The sequence below is a fragment of the Paramisgurnus dabryanus genome, chromosome 11 (assembly GCF_030506205.2).
Source record: "Paramisgurnus dabryanus chromosome 11, PD_genome_1.1, whole genome shotgun sequence".
Classification (NCBI taxonomy): Eukaryota; Metazoa; Chordata; class Actinopteri; order Cypriniformes; family Cobitidae; genus Paramisgurnus; species Paramisgurnus dabryanus.
The window spans coordinates 19,213,197-19,238,568 of NC_133347.1; the positions used below are offsets into that span (position 1 = coordinate 19,213,197).

Below are 25,372 nucleotides of genomic sequence, written 5' to 3' on the forward strand. Positions count from 1 at the left end.
TGCTCCAATTCTGATTTATATTGCCTGAAGAAGGTAGAAAATTGATAAAAATGTAGGTGAAATACATTAATGCAAACTTTGATTAACTATTACCTAATAAAATATATTTATAAAAATCTCCATGCCCATTTCGACTGCAGTGATGTTGAAATTTTGATAAAAGTTGATAGAGGCCAGCATACAGTAGAAGACCAAAGGACAGTTAAACGTTTCGCAAAGGCCAGCTGTTTCTTCACAACTTTAACGGCCAACATTGTTCCTGAGATCAACAACCTAAAACGCCAGATACGAACCAGACAGAGTGGAAAACTTGAATAATGAACATGACAATGAGCAGATGTTTTGTTTTGACTCGGTGGTGATGCAATGCGAGAACAATTTTTTGTTCATTTTTGCAAATGTCAACAAAAATGTTTTAAAATCAGTGAAAGGTTTTACATTAACGTTATCTGATGGGTTAAAATACAGTAAATCAAGTTACAAATCAAGCACAGTATGGATGGCAAATGCATACCAGCACTGTGTAAAGGCATCATGTTTACAGTTTATGACTGTCAGCCAATCCCAGTTTAAACACACAGGCTGCTCTTATCTAAGGCATGGTGTCAATGGTATTTATTATATAACCCGCTCTGTTAACCCTTGCTTAAATAAGCACAGAGCAATTCAGTCAGAGCTGCTAAATTATTAAAGGTGCACTCGGTATAAAAAACTACAGTATGTAAACTTAAATTTGTACAAAACAAATGTGAGACAAAAACTTAATGAAAACTTCAGCAGTCAAAGCAGGTCACCCCAAGCATGATGACAGACATATTGACATGAGGTGACCAGCTGAATACAGCTCACTTTATCTTGGTAACCCTCTTATACCAGGCACTTTCAACACTTCAATGCTGCATCAGGAATAAGTATCATTATAAAGTCCAAAACCACTGAAGTATCAGCCTGTGAAACAAGCCAAAGTGCACCTTTAAAACAGTACAACATCCATTAGTTCTTGAAAATGGGAAGAACATCTAAATGTGGAATAAGAATTGTGGAAAACGGCTTAAGTTTTACGCTTTGAAGCCATGTGTGGTTTGGAGCTGTCTGCAGTGATGATTTACTATGGAGAAACTTTGATATGAATGCATGTTTTAGTAAAGTGCTGGTTAAAATGCAGTGACATTGGCCTGGCTGAAGGCTGAGAAAAATTCCAGAGGTGTGATTTGTCTTTCCCATCAGGGGCTTTCCAGACTGCGGGAACAACTGGGATGACTGGGAAATGCCAACAGGAACTCCACAACATTAGATACTGTAGATCACTGCAATAATCTACAATGTCAAGTAAGAAATTTAATACGCACATTTGCCTTTTTCAGTTCGACCTGGAGCATCTGGATTGGTCTGCGCCAATGCATCCCTAAACACTTTTTATGAGCAGCAAGGCTAAATATGCTGGTATTACTATAAGCAAAGTGTATGATGGAACAGAGTGCAAAACTAAAGCAGCCAAAAGCATACTTTAAATAAACAAGTAACGCTGAATTTATAGTCTTATATAGCCTGAGACTTGAATGAACTACAAAAGGTCAAGTGCACGTTACAGCTTATTTGGCCAATAACCACTTAGTTAGGAAAAATATTTGCAATTGACCTGCCCAAAGTGTTTTGTGTGGCACGCACACAAAAAAGTGTTTGTCAGTTTTCTGATCAGAATTTCTATTCGTTTATGAGTATAAACAAGTTAATAGACAAAGCAGAATATACATTTCTGGCATAGCTAGTAAGCCCAGTGGTGGTAAACTCTAGCACAAACACGGGATATAAAGCCTCTTTCACCAACAAACAAACTTGATATGCGAGCTTGTCTGGAAACTTTAGTTTATTGAAATTGCCATGTGGATGGCATACTTTATTTACTGCAAAATGAGATAAAAGGGTCTATTGTGCTACGAATCAAGGGTTGTTCATAAAATAGCTAAAGACACCGGAAAATAACAAAGTCTACAAACACTTAGTGACTTAATACACTTAATGGCTTCAGACTCGCACATATGCAGATGGAAAAACCATTTCTTGGAAGATGTGACAAACTTATGCAACTGTTTCTATTTGGTACTTTGATGTGGCCAAAACGGTTACATTTGACATGAGACTGCTGTCACATCTGTCACCTAAAATCATTTATTAGAAATTTCAAAGCTTTCAACACTGTTAACATTACGCAGTGGGATTTAATACAGATAAACACAGTTAATCTGAGTTTACAAACACAATTTCCCTGCATAAAATCCCAAAATAACTTTTTCTGCTTGCACAAAAACATAAACTTGAGTTCAAACATCTGTACACATGCCAAAAGCAGTAATCTATTATACATTACAGGCAAACTATTCATGTAAACAATCAAGAGTTTCCCATTTCATCTTTAAGTAATAAATCTTTAGAGATTTTCAGTGGTTTGGTGCCACCTCAACATTCGTACATGTAGGGCATCAGTCAAATGCCAATAAATGAGAATATTCCATATAACGTGCCGAGGGCTGGGCAGCATTTTTCCCAGCAGGAAACAGAATGAGACAATACTGTCTAAATCGGTACGTTCTGATTTAACACTTTTTTTTTCAGCAGAAGCCAAAAATGTACACTGTGGTTAGACTTAAGATTTCCAGTTAGCTTGCATGTTGTTAAATTTTATTTTCATACTATTTTGATGATTTCACATAAGATTTATGTTGACACTTTTGATTCATTACACTTTGTCGAAAATACAGAGGTATTTATCGCATATTGCCATGCATACTAAAACATCCCTGATATACACTCACCTTAAGGATTATTAGGAACACCTGTTCAAATTCTCATTAATGCAATTATCTAATCAACCAATCAGATGGCAGTTGCTTCAATGCATTTAGGGGTGTGGTCCTGGTCAAGACAATCTCCTGAACTCCAAACTTTTGAGCGTGGCATGGTTGTTGGTGCCAGACGGGCCGGTCTGAGTATTTCACAATCTGCTCAGTTACTGGGATTTTTATGCACAACCATTTCTAGGGTTTACAAAGAATGGTGTGAAAAGGGAAAAACATCCAGTATGCGGCACTCCTGTGAGCGAAAATGCCTTGTTGATGCTAGAGGTCAGAGGAGAATGGGCCGACTGATTCAAGCTGATAGAGCACTTTTGACTGAAATAACCACTCGTTACAATCGAGGTATGCAGCAAAGCATTTGTGAAGCCACAACACGCACAACCTTGAGGCGGATGGGCTACAACAGCAGAAGACCCCACAGGGTACCACTCATCTCCACTACCAATAGGAAAAAGAGGCTACAATTTGCACGAGCTCACAAAAATTGGTGAAGGCTGGAAAAATGTTGCCTGGTCTAACGAGTCTCTATTTCTGTTGAGATATTCAGATGGTAGAGTCAGAATTTGGCGTAAACAGAATGACAACATGGATCTATCATGCCTTGTTACCACTGTGCAGGCTGCTGGTGGTGGTGTAATGGTGTGGGGGATGTTTTCTTGGCACACTTTAGGCCCCTAAGTGCCAATTGGGCATTGTTTAAATGCCACGGCCTACCTGAGCATTGTTTCTGACCATGTCTATCCCTTTATGACCACCATGTACCCATCCTCTGATGGCTACTTCCAGCAGGATAATGTACCATGTCGCAAAGCTTGAATCATTTCAAATTGGTTTCTGTACTAAAATGGCCCCCACAGTCACCAGATCTCAACCCAAATAGAGCACCTTTTGAAAGTGGTGGAATGGGAGCTTCATGCCCTTGTGCATCCCACAAATCTCCATCAACTGCAAGATGCTATCCTATCAAATATGGGCCAACATTTCTAAAGAATGCTTTCAGCACCTTGTTGAGTCAATGCCACGTAGAATTAAGGCAGTTCTGAAGGCGAAAGGGGGTAAAACACAGTATAAGTATGGTGTTCCTAATAATCCTTTAGATGAGTGTAAATTTCAGTCAACATCGCCCAGCCCTAATTGTGACCTCCCGAATACTACTGCTTCCTCTCTTCCTCTAACAAAAGGGATGTGCCTGTTTTTGATCAGCATGAATTCTGGGTAGGTATTCTATTTAATGTTGGGTTGATGGAAACAGAAAATGTCAATTGTCACAGATTTGGCAAACAGTACAATAGAGCAGAGGTCCACAACCACTCGGTCAGTCTCCAGACCTTCGTGCAGCGGGAAATTTTCAGGCATCCCAATCTCCTCCTTCTCTGCTCATTTTTTTCTTCTGTGCAGTTCTGTTTCTTGAACTTGCAAGCCTGGCCTCAGATTTGCGCTGCCTTCGAGGACAGCAAGCCAAATTTGTTTTCCGTTAATTATTAAGAATGAGCAGGCGAACTTGTAAAACAATGTAAATAATAAAAATGTGGTTCTGCTTCTACTAATAAAGCTGTTATTATTTCCTCATTTATGGTTCTTGGATCTTCAGCACTAACAGCAACTAATAATAAGTGATGGAGCAGGTATTTTGCAACATGCACAGCACCCCAAACCCGAAAGCACGAAAAAACTAATTCAAGCTGAAACTGGTCCGCTGTGTAAATAGAGAATTAATCAGACATAATAAAAAGGCATTAACTAACAAACCAGAAATTATTTGAAACCAATAACCTGCTTCACATATAAATGATCCAAAATATTAAAAAAATATATTAATACAGGTATAAAATTATTTAATTTTAAATATAACAAATTACATTTTTGTATGTTACAAAACCATTCCGAATGTATTGTTTATTTGTAACTAAGTACCCATAGTTTTTTTTCCCTAAAATGTGTATGTGAGTGTTTAGAAAATCTATTTAAAACAGATCGTTATATTTTGTGATACTAGTCACTCCTTAATGACACATTTCACCTTCAAATTAATAATACATTACTTATCTGCTCATAGGTGTTGATGGATCTACTGTACACCACCAACACGCTCTCCAATCCACACTGCTGTAGGTTCATTTCCAATAAAAGAAGTAAGGTAAAATGATAGTCAGCACTGATCTACAGGGACTGATGGAGCTCTGAGGATGTGGTCAGGCTACTGTTCAGCTCTGTGCTGAAAGACTTTGCAGACGTCTAGCCAGACAATGAGCTCATGAGGTTCAGCAGGGACCACATTGGAGGGCTGGGGAGGATTTTCCATCCCCTCTTCTAAGATCTCACATCTTGGTTTCTAAATTTCATTAAAGAACATGTGGGTGTCAAAACCGCTCAAAAGAAACCCTCCTTACCCATTTCTTATTAGGGTCAAAAGCTTTCTGCTTTATTCATCAGGACTCATCAAATTCAATCAAGACTTTTTGTTCTCCAACTGGTCTGATACTCATTAAAGAGAGTTCATGTGCACGATCTAGAATGCTTTTGCTTTATATTGTAACATGACAAAATGTAAGGTCATGTAGATCTTATATTTCTCTTTTAACAAGGAACGGTTTATGTAAAAGCAGTGATCCAGGTTTTGGCTCATTACCATATATGATTTTCATTGGTGGCTTTTCTGTTGTGTACATGCCTGTCTGTACACTCTTTTTGGGGGGGAACTGAAAAAGTTGTCAATGGGGAAGTACACCTTGCACTTAAAGACGTCATATTAATATCTTAGAGGTGCACATTGGTACCAAATGTATATGTACCTAAATAGTAGTACATATTATGACATTTAAAAGGGTACTGCCCCAGTGACAGCTTGGGATAATTTCTAGACCATTTTTATGACAGTGTGATGGGAAACTAAGGCATGTTAAACTTTAGATTTTTCTTTAAGAAGGTCAGACAAAGTTGTAAAAATGCACCAAATTACATATTTTTTTTTAAAACATAATCTGTGCTTCAGATAAATTCTGACCTCCAATCCAGTTATTTATGCACATTTTAAGGATATCTAAAACAAATAAAAAATCTCAAGGTACTGTGGAAAGTGACAAAGCCACGCTATACTGTGAGCACTGAAACAGCATTGGAAGCTAGCTGCGGTTGATTGAGGCACTTCTTTCAATCAGACAGGAATCATCATACTTACTGAACATGGGAAATAATAACAAACGGCGAGTTCCTCACACCGGGTATGTGCTGTGCTTGGAACCTCTGTCTAACCACACCATCAAACTGCCTGAGGCTGACGCCTGGATTTTTCCATACTGCTCAGGGTTGTAATGCAGAGCTATTGTTTGTATAGTATCAAAAGATGGAAAAGGGGAGAAATTGAGAATGGAAGGTTCTCCAAAGGGACAAGGGGGTCTCAGAGGAAACCTTGGCTCCAAAACCAGCAGACAATAAAACACAAAACCAGGCTGGCTATTTAACCATAAAAAAAGCTTTAGAAAAACTCTGGCTAATCTTTAATAATGTGGTTGGAGTAAAAAGATCCAAGATTTTGTACAAAAAGAAAGAATTGTGGCTATTGGGGCTTTTATAGCCCTAAGCTAATGAGTTGTTATATTGTATGCCGTCAAACAAATGCGTAAATCAAACATCCATTACTGGATTACTGATTTAATGACTAAGTATTCAGAAATCCTTTGGGTGAGTGAATGTGACACACCTTTCACCGTTCTGTCAGTGAGTGGGAATATCTCTGGATCTCTCTTATGTAAAATCAATTCCATGTTTTTTTCCCAGTGGAAGAATTTATGACAGAACTGATTCATAAGTCCCATATAAAGTAAAAGACTATAGAGACAAAAGGAGAGGTTTATATCAAGACAGACTTTCAGAATAATAAAGAATATTTGGAAAGCCACTCAAGAAGTTAAACATGGAAATAAAATTAAGAGGTAGAGGTGACAAGGTAATGAATTGCTTCCTTTTTCTATTCTGTTGCTGAAAACTCTGCTTTTCTCATTTCAAACAGCAGCCTTTTGCATTTGTCATTTTAAGAGCAGTTTGTGTAATGGATATCAGAGATGATTTGTATTCTCACATGAACAGTATTAACTACAGAGAAAAGACTTGTGGATTGAAACAAGTGTTTGCACTGCTAAGCCTTATTTTCTCATAAGTATATAAATTATATAAAATAACCTACAACCAGATAAATAAATAAAAAAAATCGCAAAATAGTAAGACATTATTAAATGACTCGACGATCTGATAACAACCACTAAAACTACATTCTAAGAAAGGATGTGTTAATTACACATTCTTTATGTTATCCTATTTAACACATTACGTGTTATTTTAACACATTATGTGTCACTTTATGTTCAAATAAATAAAAGGGACAACACAAGATGTGTTAAAACAGTGTGTTGTTTCAATAATAGCAAAAGGGGTGTATCAAGTTAACAACAACACATTTAACTAGACATAACATGTGTTGTTTTAACACATTTGTTTTAAGAGTGTAATAACACACCACTGCAAATAATCTCAAAATTAATAACATATAATAAAAAATAAATAAATAAATGATTAAACCAAACTTCACATTTGTCTTGTTTGAACATTGGGCGTTGGTTTACAACTACTAGGCAACAGGTTTTCTTTGAAAATGGTCTGCATTTGTTACGGATAAGCTAATGTAATATTTCACATATTGTGTTCATACATTTGCTATAGCAGGTAGCCATGCAATACGTGTAATAATGTACAGCCAGACGAGTTGTTATCACAGAATAAACCCTGACAGGGTGATCCTGATCCCGAGACACAGGGATTTATTTATTTTTATTTATTATTTGTAAATACACTCACCTAAAGGATTATTAGGAACACCATACTAATACTGTGTTTGACCCCCTTTCACCTTCAGAACTGCATTAATTCTAAGTGGCATTGATTCAACAAGGTGCTGAAAGCATTCTTTAGAAATGTTGGCCCATATTGATAGGGTTGCATCATCCAGTTGATGGAGATTTGTGGGATGCACATCCAGGGCATGAAGCTCCCGTTCCACCACATTCCAAAGATGCTCTATTGGGTTGAGATCTGGTGACTATGGGGGCCATTTTAGTACAGTGAACTCATTGTCATGTTCAAGAAACCAATTTGAAACGATTCAAGCTTTGTGGCATGGTGGTGAAAGTAGCCTACAGAGGATGGGTACATGGTGGTCATAAAGGGATGGACATGGTCAGAAACAATGCTCAGGTAGGCCGTGGCATTTAAACGAGGCCAATTGGCACTTAGGGGCCTAAAGTGTGCCAAGAAAACATCCCCCACACTATTACACCACCAGCCTGCACAGTGGTAACAAGGCATGATAGATCCATGTTCTCATTCTGTTTACGTCAAATTCTGACTCTACCATCTGAATGTCTCAACAGAAATCGAGACTCATCAGACCAGGCAACATTTTTCTTCAACTGTCCATTTTGGTGAGCTTGTGCAAATTGTAGCCTCTTTTTCCTATTTTATTTGGAGATAAGTGGTACTCGGTGGGGTCTTCTGCTGTTGTAGCCCATTCGCCTCAAGGTTGTGCGTGTTGTGGCTTCACAAATGCTTTGCTGCATACCTTGGTTGTAACGAGTGGATATTTCAGTCAAAGTTGCTTTGGCCCATTCTTCTCTGACCTCTAGCATCAACAAGGCATTTTCGCCCACAGGACTGCCGTATACTGGATGTTTTTCACTTTTCGCACCACTCTTTGTAAACACTAGAAATGGTTGTGCGTAAAAATCCCAGTAACTGAGCAGATTGTGAAATACTCAGACCCGCCCGTTTGGCACCAACAACCATGCCACGCTCAAAATTGCTTAATCACTGTTCTCTCTCATTCTGACATTCAGTTTTGAGTTCAGGAGATTGTCTTGACCAGGACCACACCCCCAAATGCATTGAAGCAACTGCCATGTGATTGGTTGATTAGATAATTGCATTAATGAGAAATTAAGAACAAATAGTGTTCATAAACGACTGTTTAAATAATATCCTCTATTGAAATGAGTGGAGGCTTGGACCCGGGAACAGTATTCCTTATTTCATGCCTTAGCGGATTCTTCTTACACAATTAAGAAAATCTCTCAATTCTCTAAAACAAGTTTCTCTTGTTCTAAGCATAAACATCACAAAATTTCAGCTTTAGCATAAACTCTACTAAACAAATTGCCAGTGTGATAAGAAAAATACTCTTAATGCAATATATGAAGAAGAGCTCAGATGCAAAAAGTGTGTATGAATTTAGACAACAAACCATTATTTCGGAATGGCCTGAGGCCGGGATTAAGTGGATTTCAGGGTGGAAGTATTTAATGAACCTATAATACGTGCCTAGAGCATGCAGTTAATATCATTATCTCATTTTTGATGGAGGTGGTGTTTATTGGCTTTTGCCGATATTTGTGAAAGTCCAATCTCACAGAATTTGGCTTCTAAGATTATTGTTTTTGACTGGAAAAAAATATTTCACTGGGAAAAAGACAAAATGAAGAGAATGTTTTTTTAAGTAAAAGGAGTACACTTTTATATAAACACTCATGTATTTACGACTCGATAATGACAGATTAGAGGATGTAACGTCTGCTAAGCTCATTTTGACTACAAATGGAATGGAAAACAAAGAGCCAACAGCACTTCATTCAAAGACTAAACTAGACTGCATTCCAGAAGAGCTGAGCATCTGCACTTGGCAATTAAGAACCATTGGCCAGCAATCTCCTGATAATTCAGTTCCGCATACGGATAGGAGCAATTTAAAAAGGGCTGATTTAAACGCAGTTGAGCCAAACTGAGAGGAGAGAACAGAATGAAGTGAAAAAAGTAAAGTGCTTCAAGGTTGAGCCTTCAAAAAAGGGCCCTAAAGACAGAACGGTTTTGTGTGGGGTACCATGACGATCCAAAACAAACAATGGCTTTTTCAAGTGCAGCCATCCCATGCTGAGCACATCCTTCAAAGATACAAGGTCTATTGCTTCACTCATCCCTGCTTCTCCTAGAGGAGGTCTCGTCCTTGCCTCTTTACCAAGATCTGCACGGAGGTCCTGAGCAACGTAACATAAACATTGGTACAGGGAACCTAATGATGCACATCAGAACAAATACCACAATAAATCACTTTACTCCCAAAGTCTCCGAAGGCAGAGGTCTTCAATGCTTTTATGTCGAAACAGGAATGAGCTAAAACTCCATTTATTCAGTATATGTCAGTTTATGTAAAAATGGACCACAATTTTGGTCGATTTAATTTAGTCCTTAATAATAATAATAAGTACATGAAAAGAAATTAAAGGTATTGATAATGACAGATTGCATATTTTTGGGTGAACGGTCCCTTTAAGGACAAAGAACGAGGTCATCTCTTGTTCCTGGTTTTTGTGGGTCGTATTTTGGTTGAATTTCTCGAAACTATAGTGTTTCGCAGGGATTTCTCCTGTAGACAGGATATGATCTCATGCTGATCTTTGGCCTGCTTCAAAATATGAACAAGAGTCAAGTCTTCAGATCACACACTCAAGCTGTAATGATGAACCAAAAAGCAGAGGACAAATTCACAAAACACATTGCATTGCTCAACTAAAGATCCGACACCATCCAGTACATTACCAGACATCTGCAATGACTTCTGTTTCTTTAACTAAAAAGCACCGCTATGTATCTGCCTCATAAACTCCCATAATGTGGTGAAATGTGCGGTCAGTCTCTGCTTAGATGGGCCACTTGCCCCCTACTGTGAACAATGTCTAAAAAGGCTTTCACATTCTCATATTGGAAAAAAGTCATCCACTCAGCAGGGAAATTACGTGTACCACGCTGGCTCTCGCTGCACACATTTCACAGGACTCTGAATGTGAGAAGGACAGAATGAATTACAGGTATATTACACACTATATATAAGTGCTTACATATTAGATTATATTAAGAGTTGCAGGTAGTTGGTGCACACACACGAGTCTATGAAGGGTCAATGACTGGCAGTCATCTCCCCCTACAGTTAACACAAGCAAATCAGGCAATATCTTAACCATGACGTGACACATAACGTGCCAACCACGTCGCTCCAGCTCTGTTCCTCAAAGCAGTGAGCATTAAAACCATCAGACCTAAACCCAAACAAGCATTAACTCATCACACATCGACAGAGCACACCTTGTTTTCTGCAGCTATCCCGCTGTGACTTAACAGGAAACACTCCCACAGTCACGAGTATTATTAGGATCAAAGCTGCCGTGTTACAATTTTGTAGACCCTTGAAACTTTAGGACCGTGTAGCATGAGAGATCAACACCCGTAAGGCAACTGAAAACATATACTGTAGTCGAGACCTTCACACTGCACTGATGGCTACAATTACATCTACATGTATGCATTTGGAAGACACTTTAATCCAAAGTGACTTCCAGTGCATTCAATCTACTGTATACACTTCTTTATTCAGTATTTGTGGGATCAGTTCCCTGGGAACTGTGGGTTGTTGGTAACACAATGGTCTACCAAATGAGCAATAGGAACACTTGGCAATTTACAAAGAAATACGGGACAGTAGTATAGGTCTGGAATGACAGCAGTCTACTGTGAGTGAATTTCAACAGTGAAGCAGGCTGAAACTTAAGCTTTGTTTACACTCGACGTATCCACATGAGTGCGTTGGTGCGCACGGCAAAAAAATAATGTCAGTGCGGAGTGGGCAGTCGTGCCCGTTGGGTGCGCAAGACGCCATTTCGCGTAGAGGTGTGCATGGCAATTTTTCTAACGGCGCACACAGCTCTGCATCCGAAAAACAATCCGACCTTGAGGCAATTCTGGCCGAACAGGCAAGCCTGTGACGTATCTCTTTGAACAATCCATGCACAATAATGCATATTATTAAACTAAAGTATGGTAACCTTGTAAAACACAATTTTTTTACATATGATTGAAAATTATTGGCTTATATTTGTGATAAATGTACCACTGGATGAGGAATAAAATACAAACTTGATTTGTTTAGTAAAACTTTAATAAAATTATAATGTAAGAGATTGACGTTTTATTCCTGTTCTCATATTTCTAATCAAGCTCTGATGTTAAAAGCACCAGGGTTGTTCCAGCGAGCGACGACTTCTATCCTCTTCTTTGTGTTTGTTTTTGACTCAATTGCTTGTGTCGCCCCCTGTCATTTCAAAGAATAGTGCAACAGCAAGCCCGTCAACTATAAACGCCTCGAAAGTTTGTTGAGGAAACTGTAAAATAAAGCATCTAAAAATGCTTTGCAGCGGATTATGATGTTACGCATCACAACAGATGCATCAATGTAGATGGCTTTAGTGATCCTAATAGAAACAATTTGCTTTTGATGCATTTGATGGTGTAGACAGCGTCAGGTTCGAATTCTTTGGTTTCAGGTTTACAAGCCTCTGGAAAAAAGAAACTTAGTGGTTTTATTAGAAGTGTGCATGGTTTCAATCTCAAATTCTTTCTCCCACAAAAGTTCAAGGAAAAGTATTTCGTGGCAAAAGGAAAATATCTTCCGATATATTGTTACATAGCTGAAGCTTCTACTCATCCTCTAAGGTACAACTGCTTCAGTTGTTTTTGGCAGCCGAAAGTTCATTTTAAAGATGGGGAAACTATGGTAAATGCTCTGGCAGTCTATCTCCCTGGCAGAGATCCAAACAACTGAATGAGATTTATCTGGCATCTCTGATCTTCCTCAGCAGTTAAATGAGACGTCTTCTAACCACAAGCACAATGTTTACATTAAGCACAGCCACTGAATAATGACCCCCGGTAACATACAGTAAAGTAGATGGAAATTAAATGACGTCTTTAGGAATGCCTGAGGTTGGGATAATTACTCAAAGGAAAAATGTGTCTTCATCCCTATTTAAGCTGCATTATCTCAGTAGTGGTGTCACCCTATAAAAGCCTTGCTCTTCTTTATTTTAACATTTTACTACAATGGGCCTCTAAGGTTATAAAATAAGGCACCTTTAAAAAGCTTTATAGATCCATAGTTATATAGATACCTTCCTTTGATGCAAGAAAAAACTATCTGCATCAGGAATCTTTAGGTTTACATGATTTTTACATGAAGTAAAGGTGCAATATCGGACTTTTATAAGGATCTCTTGACAGAAATACATTATGCATAACCATAGTGGTGTATAAAGACCCTACAAAATGAACTGTATTAACTACCTTAGTACGAGCTGTTTTTATCTACATACATCGCAAGTCCCCTTACACGGAAGTCGCCATTTCGCCCCATCATGTTTCCCTAAACGTACAAACTGTTAGATCGTGTTTTGCAGGCTTATAATCACTCACAAAAAGTTGTATGTTACAGTGACTTTACCATGGGTAATGGGGTGGTCTTAAACTGCTCCTAAAATAGGCTACCCTTACCTGTGAAGCACTATAATGGTGCATTCACACCTGCCGCAGTAGAGGCGGCAAAAAATGCGCTATTCACGCGTGAACTCAAAGTTTCAAGTGTCTAACTACGCGTGAATAGCGCATTTTTTGCCGCCTCTACTGCGGCAGGTGTGAATGCGCCATTATAGTGCTTCGAGACATTCACGCAGAAATTTTCGTCATGGGAAGGGCTTCTGTGACTCCACTGAGACTCTGCTTGGTTCCTGTAATCAAGTCACTACTACAGCAAGGTCCTGATTGGCTAACGCGGCGTGGAAATCCGCCGAAGTTCAGATTTTTCAACTCACGCGTGTACAGCACCGCAGGATGCCTTAAGGTACATTCACATTATAAGCGACTTTGTCGCTGTGTGTGTTGCTCGTCTCTTTCAAAAGAAGTGTTTCTATATCTGGTTGTCGCAAATGAGTAATGGTCCAGTAACTGACGAGAGAAGGATGACGTGAACTCCCCTGCTTCGTTGTCATTGGTAGTCGCTCCTAAATGTCGCTCATAATTTGCATATATAACTTTGTTGCTCAACGCCTATCCAGCTGTCAATGGTCACTGTCGCACGTGTCACCTGATGCCGCCGAGCTTCCATTTAAATCAATGAGATTGCGTCGCTCTGCTACTGGTAGTCGCTTATAATGTGAATGTACCTTAATTGAGTCTTTGCATTGACTTAACATGAAAATCACGCGCGCTTGCACAGACTTCATGATGACTTTACAATCCTAACTGCAGGGTGTTTGTATTGCCAAGCAATGTAGCAACCTGCCGCATTAATACACAAAGTGCTGTGACATGTACAACATGTGTTCATAAGCACTGTATGAAAACTCTGAATGTTGATTCAAACAAGTTCATCCATACACACGTCAGGGGAGGGGGAAATTTGGCATCTCTGATTCACTTAACCTGCATGTTTTTGGCCTGTGGGAGGAAACCAAAGTCCCCGGGGTAACACCTGCAATGTAAAATGAAATACAATTTATATAATTAGATAGTAAGCATAAACATTACTGTTGGGACCCATAAGCTTTGAATACCTTTTATAAAAGTCAGAATTTTTCAGAGAAAACCGAGGGTCTGTTGTTCCTATCAACTGCAAATTTATGAGCCTCAGGAAACCCTGGGATGTCATAACAATTTTACAATAATGTCTACTAGGCCAAGTTTTTGATTCTTCCCTAAGGAAGTCACAGAGACATTACGAGGGAGACAATTTTATTACTAGGACTACCAAACTATGCAGCATAAACAGATTTAAGTTCAGATCATTCATATTTCTTAGCTAAGTGCCGGAGCCATTTTTGTTGACAGGAGAGTGTGAGGTGACCGGTTAAAATAACTGGGATTCGCACCAGGACCATGCTGCTCAAGTCGAAAATATGTTATGCACAGCAGGACAATAAAACTTAGGATATAAGAAAAAGGAAAAAGAAAATTAATGATGGTGAAACAGAAGCTTTTTATGTAGGGACTGGGACACAGTCAGTTAAGTTCTTTCATGTAAAAGCATTTATGTAAAAGACAATAATTAATGGTAAGAGTAAGCCATAAGCAATATGTCTTTATAATGCTATAAATGCTGGAGTAATTCAAATGGGAAATGATCCATTCATTTCCTTTATGTACAGTGCATCTTTATAAAAACTGATCTTAGAAACAACCTGAATGACTAAGTAACAGTTAGTGCAGTGTTTTGCAAAATACAATAAATACTATATCTTAAACCCGATAACTCAGCAGCTGTTTCCCCACGGAAACAAATACATCATCATAATAAAAACACTGGTACACGAACAAGCGCACTTTTCTTTACACTTAATGCCAGGCGGCCAGGTGCAGAATCAACAGCCGGATCTAATTTTTCAACCAAAGCGAACATGTGTAGGCCCCTACCAGTGACACCATGGAAAATGACTTGAGGTTGAGCTACTGTTACATGCGCGAACGTGCTGATGTCAAGACGTGAGCTTTTATTCACAGGTGAGGCAGGCAGCTGTGAGTCAGCTCAAAATGAAGCAGTGGAGACATTAAACTGAATGCACAAAAGTATCAGGGGGTCAAAATGTCTATTTAAAAGAAACTGTCAGAATCGATTTCTCAGCTGCATGGTTGGTTACCCCTAACAGGAAGCACAGGGCAGGTGAGTGAATACTGGGGGAGGACGGGGCTGTGCAACTGTAACAGGAGATGTTTGCTATAGTATATGTTTCTGCAATCAAACTGATGAGCTAATGGAAAAATGTATTTATCTGCCTGGGAGAAAGAAATGAAAAAAAAAATATGAGTGAGTCATTCTATAATTAGGGGTACATGTCACGTCCATGGACTCTATTATAAATTGTACACATTTTTCATTTACTTTTCACTTCAAGCAATGATCACTTTTATAATAAGGGACATTTCGAATTCATTTAATACAACAATCCATCACATGCCCATCTTTTATCTTGCAAAATGGCATTTTTTTATACTGGAATATGCTGGTTTTGTGCTGTCCGATTAGGCAAATGTGAGGTTTTGCTTTTCAGATTTGCTCTGAGATGCTTGTTTCTGTATATATTTTTTATAAATATTTGTCCAAAATAATAATTAAATTGTGAGAAAGATGTTTAAAAAAATATTGTGCTCATGCATCTACATTAAATCATCCATTTTGTGTATAAATCAGCAATGCTGTCTTCTCCTCTTCAATATATTATCTATGTTGTTGCCTGTGCATAGAGTAGATTAATTGATAGTCAACTGTGTTACCAATACCAACATGTTCTGGTGAACTTGCCTCACATGTTTTTTTTTTAAATGTGTAAAGAAAGAATATACAAACATAAGTTAATCAAGGTCAGCTATTAACTAATCCAAGGCCCTACAATGGCTGAAATGTCAACTGTGTTACCTGTCAACCGTGTTACCCTTCAATTGTACCACAGTTGACAAGGATTAACACGTTTGACAATGTTGACACTTCTGTTTTCATTTTACATTTGTTGCATATATGAGATGCATAAAAAAGCTACCATCCTAAAGAAAGTTTTCTCTTAACATTTTAATGTGTCCTGTCAACAGTGTTACTTTGTCTGTCAACTGTGTTATGTGTGGTTTTTATGTCATAAATCTTTAAAATGTGAACTATACCATCAGTAAAACAGATAGTGATATCTCTGGAGATAGAAATCTTGCGGAAGGATGGTGAATAATACTTAATTCAGCATACAGTGGATTAATGTTGAAGAAAAGTTTCATTTTACATGATAGAATGCAAACAACGACCATTATAAAGCTCCAAATTCATATTTAAAAATCAGTTAAGACTGATAACCCCAAAAACACTGGTGAATAGACTAAAAACAGCTTTAGGTTGTTGGTTAAAAATGAAAATAAATGACTTGATGCGTATATAGTATATATACAATATAGTTGGTGGAAATCATTGTAGGAAAGTATGACTAAATGAAAAGATTGAATCTAACAAATCTTAAAATGTGTCATGAATATAATGTATCTATCACATGTATTTATTCATATGGCCTATATCAGCTGATCAATATGGCATATCTGGCATATATAAGCAATCCCCCTTGATTTATAATATACAGTAATACTGAAACGTGCAGAGTCATCTGGCGATGCTTGATTTTTATTATTATGCCATATATGTGACTGAATATACTGAAGAAGCTTATGAAACAATGTGATATAAAATAAAACATGTTAAGTCCAGGCTCATATGAGCATCAAAGTTTGATTTCAATCTTTAACACTACTTCAATTTTAATCTTTGACATCTACTGACTTAACAAGGTAACTACACTGTTAACGATTTCCCTGTATTTTTACAGTACGGTACTGGCAGCACGGTTGCCAGTAAGTTACTGTATTTTGGTTTTACAGTACTGTACTGTAATACCATTTTACAGTACACAAACTAGTACTGTATAGTTACAAAGCAGTACTGTACTGTAATTTTACAATATTTTATTACAGTAGTCTATTTTTACAGTAATTTACTGTAATGTCAATATTGACCCATAAATACTATTTATTACTTATTACAGTTAATACAATAATATTATATAAAATAGCTAGATATTTAGGTTTAAATCTATAGTTATTAATATGGTAAAAATGCTATCCTTGACATGACATAATGAATTAAAAGGCAATCCAAGCAATGTTTGTATCAAAATTTTATTTAAAAAACATTTAATCGAAACAAAACATATTTAAAACAAGATTTTAAACAATAATAAACATATAATCAAGTAACATAAAATAAAATCAACAAGTATAAACAAGTTTGGAGACCCCTGCTGTAACATATTTAACTCTGGCAAATAGAACACTCTTCCATAGTTTGAAGTTTTCAGTTTAAAGTCCATCATCGACTAAAAGGTAACATTTCACTGTGGTAAAAAGAACACTGGCCCATAGTTTTAAATATTCTACTTGAATTTCATTTAACACTAAAAATAAATGCATTAAACTGTGGCAGACAGACCACAGTGGCCTTTACTTTGAAGTCGTCCATTCGAACTCAATCAGGGACTGCATGAAGCTGTTCACATGGGGGTTAATGGCCACAGCTTTTCTCTGCACCAAGTTCCTTGTCTTTTTGCTTGCTCCTTGTCTGGATGTGCACTTTTTCCCATCTTTGGAATTAATTATATCCAGAAACCTGTTAGAAATATCATAAACATTAAGTCAACAAATATAAGATAGAAAAAGATTCTTAAAAAACTAAACTCAGCCTTGAATTTACTCCTATTCTGAAACCTTTTGCTCTTATTCTACTGTTCCACACCTAATTTCACTAAAATACAGAAGATTCACTTACCGCTGAACAAACTCTTTCCTCAATGGACAGCATCCACATGGATCATATCATGATTGAATGTCCTGAACAGAAAGTGCAATTGTTACTGATTTGGACACAACTTTTTATTCTGAAAACAAAATCTTTTGTCAATAAAGTCCAGGGACACCTCTGCTAAATAAATACAATTATTAAATTAAATTTCTTATAACCAAAGTCTGAATATTTCTGTTTGTATATTTCTACATGGCAAACTAAGACAATTGTGTACATGTTGTGTATGGTCGTGTTACAGTGTTGTGTGTGGGAATTGTGAATGAGTGTATACATGGGTATTTAAAGAAACTGTTGTGGTAAAGTGCAAACTTACCGAACAATGTGCTTGGTGTGTGTCTGGTGTCACCCGTTGTGCCTCCACATCTGCCTTAACTCCTGAAAAGTGCAATGACACTCATGTAAACTACAAATAAAAAGTGATCAGCACATTCCTGTGTACTTTTACATGTGACGTGAAAGCATTTAATATTGCAGTCAAAAAAATACATGACTTGTAACTGTACATCATGTACTTGCCTGGTGCCTTTAAAGATGATCCATCTTACCCAATCCGACTTACAAGCAATGGTAAGACTGTAAAAAAGACAAATGTTACAAAATCTGTTAGCCATAGAAATAAGTAGACATTGTGAAGGAAATGGTAAAAGAAAACTTAGTAACACTTTACTATAAGAGTTTATTCCTTAACATTTGGTAATGCCTTGGCTAATATGAACTAACAATGAACAATATATTTTACAACATTAATAATATTTGATAATGTTCATTGTGCAGAGACAAAGTGATTGATTTAAAAATGTATTAAGTGTTTAAATCTAATATCATGCTATGCTAACAAATAAAACATTACTGTAAGTGTTAAGTCAGTTGTAAAACATTATATATATATATATATATATATATATATATATATATATATATATATATATATATATATATATATATATATATATATATATATATATATATATATATATATATATATATATTTTAGTTGTTATATTATATATAAATATCTAAATAAGTCTTTTTTAATTATTATTCTATAACATCTTGTCTACAGAAAATCTCTGAAAATGTCTCGTTTACTGCAGAAAATAGCGATTTATAGTGACAAGGTAAAAGGACGGTCCCTTTAATGTTTTACCCGGACGGCTGCGGTGTAACACTATTTCACGCAAAGTTTTTTAACAAGTTAGTAGCTAGCTGCTCACTTTAAAGATAAACATGATCGCCTAAATCTGAGCAATCCTGGTGATGCCAGTTTCCTACACGATGTTATAATGGACTGTTTTACATCAAGAGATGAAGGATCAGATGACAGAGACGAGAAGACAAAGGTACGTAAATGCGGAGCCCATTCTCTTTTCGTGCATTGATTTGATGTGTTTTGGAAACTTATATATACAGCGTGTAATGCATCTGAAGTGGTGGAAACAATATGCCATAAAAATGTATTGGACAACTTACACTCTTAGAACGAATGTGTTAAAAACAACACATTTGTGTTGATTGTGGGACGACACACTAAATGCGTTGTCCCAGAATTCACCCATCACTGTGTTATTATTGAAACAACACATTTTGTGTTACTTTTAACACAACTTGTGTAATATTTTAACACAAAATCAACACAAAATGACACATAATGTGTTAAAATTACACATAATGTGTTAAAAGCTTAACGCACAAAGATGTGTCAAAAATTAACACATCCTTTCTAAGAGTGTACTGGGCGTGTAAAACGCTTAAGAGAAGATATTCTCTGCTTTTGCTGATATAACGTAATAACAACAACAATAAGCGCGGCAATCCCTTTCGTTCATCTGATATTAAGATGAGCCCAGGTCTGAATGATATTTGGTCGAAGTTAAAGCTGCGATGAGTTCGATGCATGTATCCAGTTAAATATGAGGTTTCTTGTTTTCACTTCTGTGGAGTAGTTCGGTACTATGCTGTGTACGGGGTGTCAAGTCCTATCTGTTTACAACCACGAGTCAGCCTTGCCAAACAGTCGAACTTAATACTTTTCTCTGACGCTAACTGAACGGATGAAACGCCGAGATAAACGACCATTATGCTGGGACCGCAAGACCGCGCTGCCGGGTGGTCTATGTCCATTTCGTTAAAAATAGTTTCATTGTCACCACACTTTCAACAAAATATAAACTCACCAAAACCCTCATAATTTAGTTAAAACAACCATATATTCATTAATAAAGGTGTAAAGCGAGTTAAAGCAGCGGTAGACATCTGTGTGTAACGTTAGCTTACTTTCTGAGGGAGATTGAAACTTTGTTGGCGACCGTTTTTCTCTCTCATTGCACGTTTAAAACAATATTGTGACAAACTATTGACAACATTCTTAAACTAAAAATTAAGTTTTCATGAAACAGAAATATTTCAAACTTACCGAACTGACAGAAATCAATCGTCCTCCTTCAGCTGCAGCCAAGAGTTGTGCGCTCCCTCTGTCTGTGTGATTTGACGTTGGCGCACTTTCTCTGATTATTGCAAGTACACCTGGCACATTACAGCAATGGCTACAGCAAGGTTACATCAAGACCAAAATATACTGTAAAATGTTCCCGCTCAAACAAATTTACCCAGAATGCATTATGAACTGCAGTACTGTACTGTAATGTACACATACAGTATAGTACTGTGGATTTTTACAGTACAGTGCTGCTAAATCTACAGCGACATCTAACAGTGTAGTTAAGAGTAATTTTCCAGCCTTTAACACAAACCTCTTTTTAAGGAGGTGTTGTCAGTTATATCAGAGTGGAGTAGATGAGTAATCTGAGGCTCTGGGGGTGAAGAGGTCACCTGAGGTCAACGTGAGCACATCCATCATCGATGAAGACAGGAGAACACTTCAGCCTTGTTCTGACTTATGTTTACCCAGCAAAATCCATGCGGTGGACCTGGTAAAGAGGTTTGTGTGTTTTTGGACTATTCATATGCGTAATGTGACTGCAAAAGAAATCCACACAATTCTTGTCAACCTCCGCTCGATAAAACTTCAGTGAAATCAACAATAAGACAAATAGCTTAAATAGAAACACATTACTCCTACATCCCACACAATTCCTGATTCTTGCAGCTGGGATGATGTCACAGATCATTTTCTTGGTACAGTCGACCTCCGCTATAATTAGACTTTCACCCAGTAAAGCCCTTTTCTATCATCAATGAGAAACACTCACGCTCAGGAACAAAAACCTTGTGCCATAAAACACTGAATCAATGTATTGGCGCCTTGTGAGCGTTTGCGACCTAAATAACATCTTGGGCTCTATTTTAACGATCTGAAACGCAAGTGCGAAGCGCAACGCGCAAGTGAGTTTGTGGGCGGATCTTGGGCGCTGTTGCTATTTTCCCGGCGTGAGAAATAACTCTTGCGCCGGGCGCAAATCAATAAGAGGTTGGTCTGAAGTAGGTTCATTATTCATAGGTGTGGTTTGGGCGTAACGTCAAATAAACCAATCAGAACGCTAGCCAACATTCCCTTTAAACGTAAGGGCGCAAGTTCCATGGCGGGTTGCTATTATTATGACGGATTTACCAGGCGCACGCCAGGAGCGGTTCACAGCCGAGGAGACCGACGTCCTTGTACGGGGGAATCCCACGCTTGCCAGCATAAATCGGGCACGCCGTGTAACGGGAGGTGGATCTGCCTCAGGACCTGACGCCAGCAGAGGACATCGCTGCGTCCACCCTCCCGCTGAAAGGGTTTGGGGGCTTTGAAATCGGACCCAAGAAACGCAAGCAAGGTCCAACCCCAAAGTACTCTTACAAATCAAGTTCATATACATTAAGGTTTCTTATGAAAACATTTTAACTATTATTTACATAAAATAAACGTAATACAGCCACACAACAAAGTTATGAAAATATTTTAATCGTTGCATGAGAATAAATACAAAATATCACCACAATGCTCCCCACTATGATTCCCCTTATCTCGTGTATTAATATTTTTAAGTGTAACAATTTATGATTTGCAAAAATAACTGTTGCATCTGTGTAGATTAGATAAGCAAAGTGTATGCGCGTTGTGCACGCTACACATTATGGTCAAGCATGCGCCCTTAAAATAGCATAATGAACCACGCGCAACGCGCCACTGACTTTAGACTAGTTTTTTTTGGTTAGTAGCGCAATTGTTTTTTGAAACTGCAAAATAGCATAAGAGATGGTTTGCGCCACAACACGCCTCCTTTTTGCGCTGAACCGCCCAGGGAGCGCAAGTTCATTCACTAGTTTGCTGACGTGCATCTGTGGAGGGAAAAACCCCGCTGTGCGCCGGCGCAAAATACGAATGATACATGCGTCACTGACAAAGTCAATTGCGCTGGGTGCAAGATAGGGCCCCAAAACTTTAACAACAATGCTGTGAACTGTTGCCTCTTGCAGACTGCTCTGAGGAATTGTCCATGACCTCAGATGTTCACTTTTTCCATGGCTGGAAAACTTGAGCGCATGAATCTTCACGCACGATAGGCACATCATTCAGGATTAAAATTTATCACATTTGGTATCTCATATCTTTCATACCACAAACCTTTTAAACAAATGATGGGATTTGACAATTAAATCAACACTTTGGAATGCGTATTTAAAGAACAAATATTGTGACACTGACCATGTTAAGACAAGTGCGAAGGGTCAGATTTCCAAGCTTTCAGTAAAGCACACAAAAAGCTGGGAAACAAGGTTTAAAACAACTTGCAGAAGCAATGCCAGTTTAAGTGCAAGATGCTATTAAATCAGAATTGGGTACAACAAAATACTGTCACTTATGCTGATATTTATAAGTTTGTATTAAATTTATATAAAAGCATTTTTATATTGTCACTATAGTGTTTATAGTGTTAGTGTCTCACATGTTGAGTACATTTACCATCTAAAAACAAAAAACAGGCACACATATTTTAATGTTGAATAAAAAAAGTGCTGGCATCAAAAACAAATAATACCAGACTGCTTGTGGAAGAAGGTGCGCTGCAATAACCCAGGCCACAATCAGTAAACAATCTTCCGGATAAACTATCATCATTCCTGTTTCCTTTGAACTCATTGTCCACTGTCTGATTATCTGCAGCTTGCCCTCGACGTGCTTTCAAGTCACAGCAAAGAAAGGCAGATATCATTAAATGTTCTCATTGTGCAATTAAGTGGCTCAGGGCCCGTAACTGAGCCGAGTCCAGGCATATACAACAGAGCTTTGTTACCAAATACAAGTCTGCTTGCTAAACAAAAGTACTGGAACAAACAAAAAACAGATGGTAAGTACACAGAGAGAGAAGGAGAACGAAAAATAACAAAAGAGGTGAAACAAAACCGAAGAACTAAAACGTCAAATGTGATCGCTTTTGACATAAATGCTGTGATACGGAATTAAAATAAAAAATAAGCCATATAAAAAAGCACATTTATATTACAGTCATGTCCTTTCTATGGTGACTTAAAAAAACAAACATTTATAGTATTTCTTGATTTTGTTACATGTTTAGTAGCTTTGCAATGTACTTTAAACTTCCCAAATTTTGATTTGTTTACATTACTGTCCTCCATCTTTTATTAATTTTAAAGCTGCGATCCATAACTTTTTCCATTAAACAAAAACATCTCTCTCAAAAAGACTCTCTACATTATTCTGATTAACAACGGTTAGCTTAAAACAATTTAAAGGTCACGTTCTTCCTGATCCCATTTTCAAACTTTAGTTAGTGTGTATGTTGCTGTTAGAGCATAAAAAATACCTGCAAAATGATAAAGTTCAAAGTTTACTACCAGGCAAAATATATATTTGTTTTAATAGAATTCCACTTTCAAAGCCTACAGCTAATGGCCGGTTTGGACTACAGTCCTCTACTTCCCAGTCGAATGACGTCAATACAAGAGTTTTTGACTAAACTCCGCCCACAGGAATATGTCAGTCGCCAGCTACGCTAACGGCAAGCTAAGCTGCTATCGAATCAAAACACACTAAATAAGCTACACAATCAGAACTTGTTACATATTTCTGAAGGAGGGACTTCATAGAACAAGGAAGACATCAGCCCATTTGAGGACAGTAAAAACAGCGCGATAAGTAAATTGTGTGAAAAATAATGAATTTTTTACACGTGAAACATAAACACATGTTATATTGCGTACTGTAAACACAATCACAGCTTCAAAAACGCAGAAAGAACGGGACCTTTAAAAGTTGTCTGGTCTGGAGATGTCATGTCCGATTTCACAGGAAATGTCAGTTTGATGTCATTTGACATTTACGTTGCATTTGTCAGAATCAAACATTTATTTTATCAGCACATATAAAGTTCAGATGAATTACTTTCGTTACAAATCTGCTTAATTCCGGCCTGAGGCCATTCAGAAATAAAAGTTTGTTGGCAGTTAAACACCACATGGATTTTCCAGCAAAATCCTCAAAGTACACTGAAGACAAATGTGAAACAACCATGGATGACATTCAGACTCGGGTCCCTTGTGAAAAATTAGACTTTAAAAGTGGAAGTTACTGCCGAAAAACCTGCTCTTAGAGGGTTTTGCAGTGAAAGACTTTTTAACTTATTTTAAAGTAAAGTGATATTTGTGGAAAAACTAGGCATTTCAATTATACTGACTAAAAACCTTTACATTGCCATTTAATTCAAATTACTAAACCTAAACATAAAATTCTAAATATTTCCGGTATGAGTGTTGGCAAAAAAATAATAAACCTCTGAATAATAATTAAATCACACAAAGAAGACTATTAGCTGATGTTTGCATGTCTCTGCTGACATTGAATGAATCGCTCACATCTGTTTAGAAAATTATGATGAGTTCACAGGAGATGTTTCACAGTGGGTAATCCTAAATTGAGAGGGATAATAGCCTCACATATTATTTTCACCCATCACATAATGATTTCTGCAGTCGAATGACTACATGCAGCATCAGACGCTTGTTTTTTTTTAAGTGAGAAGAAAGTTGGAAATTTTTTATTAGAAATCACTTTGCCTTTCCTCACTCAGTAAAGTCACTTACAACCCAAGATCCTTACTAAACGTCTGCGCCCTTGCTAACGGTTTCGACAAGTGAGAATGTGCTTTCTCTTAATTTAACCATAATTTGTTTCCAAAAACACTGATTGATCGCCAGTACAATACATAGGAAAACATTTGCTAGCACAGCTGCACCTGTTTTGGATTAG

At 37.4% G+C, this 25,372-nt stretch overlaps 1 protein-coding gene and 1 long non-coding RNA gene across 4 annotated transcripts in view; both read right to left on the reverse strand.

Annotated features, from left to right (window-relative positions):
* Positions 1-25,372, reverse strand: part of ralgps1 (Ral GEF with PH domain and SH3 binding motif 1) — a 113,019-nt gene that overhangs the window by 25,208 nt on the left and 62,439 nt on the right. The gene's annotated exons all lie outside the window — the stretch shown is intronic.
* On the reverse strand, positions 17,467-20,879 carry LOC135730058 (uncharacterized). The gene is made up of 5 exons (XR_010525856.2): positions 20,576-20,879; positions 18,679-18,735; positions 18,476-18,537; positions 18,127-18,188; positions 17,467-17,967 (listed from the first exon to the last, which is right to left on the reverse strand). It is a non-coding gene; the product is annotated as an uncharacterized lncRNA (long non-coding RNA).